The 5,274-nt window shown below is 37.8% G+C and overlaps 1 pseudogene; it reads left to right on the top strand.

Annotated features, from left to right (window-relative positions):
• The first annotated feature begins 3,086 nt into the window (after positions 1-3,086).
• Positions 3,087-3,768, top strand: LOC133077356 (brain acid soluble protein 1-like; annotated as a pseudogene).
• The last annotated feature ends 1,506 nt before the right edge of the window (positions 3,769-5,274 follow it).

The following is a 5,274-nucleotide window of genomic DNA, read 5'->3' as shown; positions in this document are numbered from 1 at the left end:
GCTATAAACATCCATGTATAGGTTTTTTTGCGAGGACATAAGTTTTCCACTCCATTGGGTAAATACCAAGGAGCATGCCTGCTGGATTGTGTGGTAAGAGTATGTTTATTTTTGTAAGAAACTGCTAAACTGTCTTCCAAAGTGGCTGTATGACTTTGTGTTCCTACAAGCAACAAATGTGTGTTCATCTTGCTCCAAATCCTTGCCAGCATTTGGTGTTGTCAGTGTTTCAGATTTGGGCCATTCAAAAGATTTGTAGTAGTATCTCATTTTTGTCTTAATTTGCATTTCCCTGATGGCATATGATATGGAACATCTTTTCATATATTTATTTGCCATCTACATGTCTTCTTTGGTGAGGTGTTTGTTAAGGTCTTTGGCCCATTTTTTAACCTGGTTGTTTTCTAATTGTTGAGTTTTAAGAGTTCTTTGTATATTTTCATTAACAAAATATTTGGTCAACCATCCTTTGCCAGTTCTATTTTTTGCAAATATTTTCTCCCAATCTTTGGCTTGCCTTCCAATTCTTTTGAATTGTCTTTTGCAGAGAAGAAGTTTTTAATTTTAATAAAGCCCAGCATGTCAACTATTTCTTTCATGGATCATGCATTTGGTGTTACATCAAAAAAGGCATCACCCTAGTCAAAGTCATCTAGGTTTTCTCTTATGCTATTTTCTAGGAGTTTCATAGTTTGAATTTTACATTTTGACCTATGATACATTTAGAGTTAAGTTTTGGAAAGAGAGGTCTGTGTCTAGATTCTTTTTTTCTTTGTTTGTTTTTTTGCATGTGAATCTCTGGTTGTTCCAGCACTACTTATTTCTTGAACAGATTATCTTTGCTCCATTGTATTATCTTTTCTCCTTAGTCAAAGATCAGTTGACTATATTTATGGGGGTCTATTTCTGGGCTCTCTATTCTGTTCCATTGATCTATTTGTGTATTATTTTTGTCAGTACCTCACTGTCTTCATTACTGTAGCTTTATAATGTCTTGAGGTTGGGTAGCATCAGTCTTCCAACTTTGTTCTTCAATATCATGTTGGTTATTCTGGGTATTTTGCCCCTTCCCATAAACTTTAGAATCAGTTTGTCAATAACCATAAAATAACTTGCTGGGATTTTGAATGAGATTGCCTTGAATCTGTAGATTAAGTTGTGAAGAACTAACGTTTTGATACCATTGAGTCCTCCTATCAATGGACATGAAATATCTCTCCATTTACTTTGGTTCTTTGATTTTGTTCATTAGAGTTTTGTAGTTTTCCTTGTATAAATCTTGAACATATTTTGGTAGATTTATACCCAAGTATTTCATTTTTGGGGGTGCTGATGTAAAGGATGTTGTGTTTTTAATTTTAAATTCCACTTGTTCATTGTTGGTTTATAGGAAAGCAATTGACTTTTGTATATTAATGTTGTATCCTGCAACCTTGCTGTAATTGCTTATTAGTTGCAGAAGTTTTTTCTTTTTTGATTCTTTGAGATTTTCTACATAGACAATCATGTCATTTGTGAACAAAGACAGTTTTATGTCTTTCTTCCCAATCTATGTACCTTTTATTTAATTTTCTTGTCTTATTACAGTAACAAGGATTGCCAGTACAACTTTGAAAAGGACTGGTGAGCATTTTGTTATAGTTTCAACAATATCTTCTTAAGATCTTTTTCACAATATTGTCTTGTCATTTTTAAAAATATCTTCTGATGTTCTCCATTTCTAGCTTAAATTGATTATTTGTGGCTTTTCTCTTTTTTTCTTGATCTGTGTCTTGGAGAGGTTTCTCAAATGTATTGCTTCTTATAATGAAACAACTTTCGGTCTTGTCAATCCTGTCTATTTTATGTATGTTTTCTATTATATCAGTTTCTATTCTTATCTTTCAGTTTCTTTTCTTTTATTTAGGTTTATTTCACTGTTCTATTGCTAACTTCGTGAGACAGATGTTTAGCTTTTTGATTTCATCTTTTCTTCTTTTGTAATGAATACCCTGCATTTCCTTCTGAGAATGGGCCTAGCTGCATTCCACAATATTTTGATTATCATAAGTTAGTCAAATAATAAGTATACTTATTAATTCATATATATATATGGAGATTTTCTAGGGTTTTTGTTAGTGATTTTAAGTTTAATAGAATTGTAGTTATAGAACATATTTTGATCATTAAAATCCTTTGAAATTTGTTGAGTTTCCTTGATGACTTAGCATATGGTCAATTTTTAACAATGCATAGTGTGTGTGTGAAAAGAATGGGTATTCTGCAGTTGTTGGGTACTGTTTTCTACAAGTCAATTAGTTTAAGTCTATTAATTAAAGTCTATTAAGTCTATTAATCATGCTGTTCAGATCTTCAAATGTTTACTGATCTTTTCTCTACTTCTATCATTTACTGAGAAAATTGTGATTGTGTTTTCCACTATGATTATTGGCTTTTCTACTTCTCCTTGTAGTTCTATATTTTATTTCTATATTTTGAGATTGTGATATTAGGTAAACACAAATTAAGAAAGGATTAAAATGGTTGACCCTTTCTTTTTTTTTTTTTTAAAGATTTATTGATTGATTGATTGCTATGTTGGGTCTTCATTTCTGTGCTAGGGCTTTCTCTAGTTGCGGCAAGCGGGGGCCACTCTTCATCGCGGTGCGCGGGCCTCTCACTGTCGCGGCCTCTCTTGTTGCGGAGCACAGGCTCCAGACGCGCAGGCTCAGTAGTTGTGGCTCACGGGCCTAGTTGCTCCGCGGCATGTGGGATCTTCCCAGACCAGGGCTTGAACCCGTGTCCCCTGCATTAGCAGGCAGATTCTCAACCACTGTGCCACCAGGGAAGCCCAACCCTTTCTTATGTTTACCTCTTTGTCTCTAGTTATGTGTTTTATCTATTTTGATACTAGTATAGTTTAATTAGCTTTTTTTGTATTAAACAATCATTAAGATTGCAAGTTGTGGGCAACAGTAGTGTCAGTGGTGACCATGGCTGCGGCAGCACTCCAACTCACTCCAAGCTCCAGTCTCCACCATAGAGCCGGGGAGAGAGCCTCTGCCAGCAACCCAGGGCAGCAGAGGCACCCAGACCCAAACTCCAAGATGGGAGGCAAGTTGAGCAAGAAGAAGGGGTACAATGTGAATGATGAGAGGGCCAAGGACAAAGACAAGAAGGCCAAAGGAGCTGGGACAGAAGAGGAGGAAACCCTGAAGGACAATGAGACCCAGGGTGCTGCAGAGACCCCAGAGGTGAAGGAGGACAAGGAGGAGAAGCTGGAGAAGGATGCCTAGGATGCTGCCAACAAGCCTGAAGACAAGGAAGGTGAGAAAGACAAAGAGGCGGCCAAGGAAGACACTCTGAAGGCAGAGTCAGAGCAGACGGAGGGAGCTGAGTGGAAGCCGGAGCCCCCAAAGGATGCTGAGCAGGAGCCGGCGGCTGCCTCCGGCCAGCTGCAGGTGGCAACGCCCCCAAAGCTTCGGAGACCTGGGCTGCGGAGTCCTTGGCCCCCAACAAGGATGACAGGAGCAAGAAGGGAGAGGAACCCACAAAGCCTCAGGCTCCTGCAGCTCCTGCCGCGCAGGAGATGAAAAGTGACAGGGCCCCATCTTCAGACTCAAAACCCGGCAACACTGAGGCTGCCCCATCCTCCATGGAGACACTGGCAGCCACGGAAGCACCCAGTTCCATGCCCAAGGCCAAGCCCCTGCAGCCCCCACAGACGAGGTCAAACCTGCCGAAACCCCGGCAGCTAATTCCGATCAAACCTTAGCAGTGAAAGAGTAAGAAGGACAACCAATGGAACGAAGAATACTGCTTAACAACAACCTGTCTCTCTGTCTCTTTCTCTGTCTTTCTGTCTCTCTGTCTCTCTCCTATACTAACTTGTTTCAAGTTGGAAGTAATGGTATGTATTGCCCAAGAACAAGCATGTGGTCCCATCAAGGGAGGTAGGGTGTTGGGAGAATCCAAATAGTATTTTTGTGGGTGAATACCTAATATACTTTCAGTCAACTCTACCAATCAGTCCTGGATTTTAAAGATCAATGTCTGAAAGTACAGTACATCTTTTGTACCTGAACTGCTGTTACATGCACTCTGCCACTAAGATCCGAACATCTTGTCTTCTGCAAGGGGAGTTGGGAGTGATGCGTTTGATTCTGCCCACAGGGCCTGTGCTGAGGCAATCGGATGTTTATGAAGGCAGCATTTTCTGTTTTCTTTTTCATTTACAGCCTTTCTTATTTTGAAATTTTTTTAATGTTGTGGATGTATGCCAACTTTCAGACAGCCTGCTTAGCCTGTTCACATGTGTCTTGATGCCAATACTCCATTCTTCCTTCCCAGGTCTTTTTGGGAGTAACAAACATTCTTTCATCCTACTTAGCCTCCCTAGATTTCTCATGACCAGTTAATGTATGTCCATGGTTGGGTGTACCTGTAGTTCTGTTTACTGGTCAGTGGAAATGAAAAAAAAAAGTCTGCATTCATTGCGGTTCCAGTTTTCTCTTCCATCCTGTGTCAGAAACTCCAACACACCACTCATTAGAAAATGGAAAAAAAAATAAAATAACAAAAAAAAATGTACAACAGATGCACTGAAATTATATGTAATTGTATAAATGGTGCAACAGTAATAAAGATAAACAATTAAAATAAAAAAGATTGCAAGTTGTATCTTTTCCACCCTTTAATTTTCAACTTTTTGTTCCTTATTTTGAGATGTATTATTTATAATCAGCAAATAGTAAATTTTACAAGTTCAATATGACCACTTTTGTCTTTTAATAGGAGCATATAATTACTGATATTTTGGGTTTAAATCTCCTATTTTATATTCATCTCCAATTAACCTAACATTCTTTATGCTGTTTTCCTTCTTTCTTGCCTTGTTTTTTTTGTAGATTTTTCTTAATATCCTATCTTTGCTCTCCTCCCCCCAATCAACATCAGCTTGGTAGCCATACAATTACTATTCTTTCGTGGTTATCCTGAAGAATACAAGGTGCATCTTTAAATTATCAAAAACTAATATTGCTTGATTCTTTTAGCCATTTTCTTGACATTATAATGATCTTGAAATACTTCAACTCCATTTACTACCCTCTCAACTTTTGTGCTATTTTTTGCCTTGTATCTCAATTCTATAAGCACTGCTTCTCTGACTTTCTGTGTTTCATGTTTACTATTTTCTTCTTACTTTACTTTCAAAAACAGAAAAAATCCTATCTTTACAGAACTTATATTGTTATTGGGGGGACAGTCAAAATAAAAATAAATAACAAAACATAT

The sequence above is a fragment of the Eubalaena glacialis genome, chromosome 17, assembly GCF_028564815.1.
Source record: "Eubalaena glacialis isolate mEubGla1 chromosome 17, mEubGla1.1.hap2.+ XY, whole genome shotgun sequence".
Classification (NCBI taxonomy): Eukaryota; Metazoa; Chordata; class Mammalia; order Artiodactyla; family Balaenidae; genus Eubalaena; species Eubalaena glacialis.
This window is presented reverse-complemented; position numbering and strand designations above follow the sequence as displayed.